Raw genomic sequence first — 300 nt, forward strand, 5'->3', positions numbered from 1 at the left:
CAGGTATGGACAGCTTGCTGTATTTCTTATGCACCTTCTTGCAACTCCGTTAGTTGGCTAACCTCCCTCCATGCTACTTTGATCTTGCCCTCTAGCCTCCTTCTCCATGGAGGGTACTGCCCCTTGTAGCTGTTCAACTTGTAGCCAAGCATCTCACTGATCACTGCTGCCGTATTGTAGATCAGCTTGTTAGTGTCGGTAATCGTGGTTGTAGGTATTGTCCGTAGTGCTGCATTAACATCTTCTAGCAGACCTTCTGAGGGTACTTCACGTAATCTTGGTAACCGGCTACGGGGGAAT

Source organism: Simochromis diagramma, unplaced genomic scaffold (genome assembly GCF_900408965.1).
Source record: "Simochromis diagramma unplaced genomic scaffold, fSimDia1.1 OVJJ01000197.1, whole genome shotgun sequence".
In the NCBI taxonomy this organism is placed as follows: Eukaryota; Metazoa; Chordata; class Actinopteri; order Cichliformes; family Cichlidae; genus Simochromis; species Simochromis diagramma.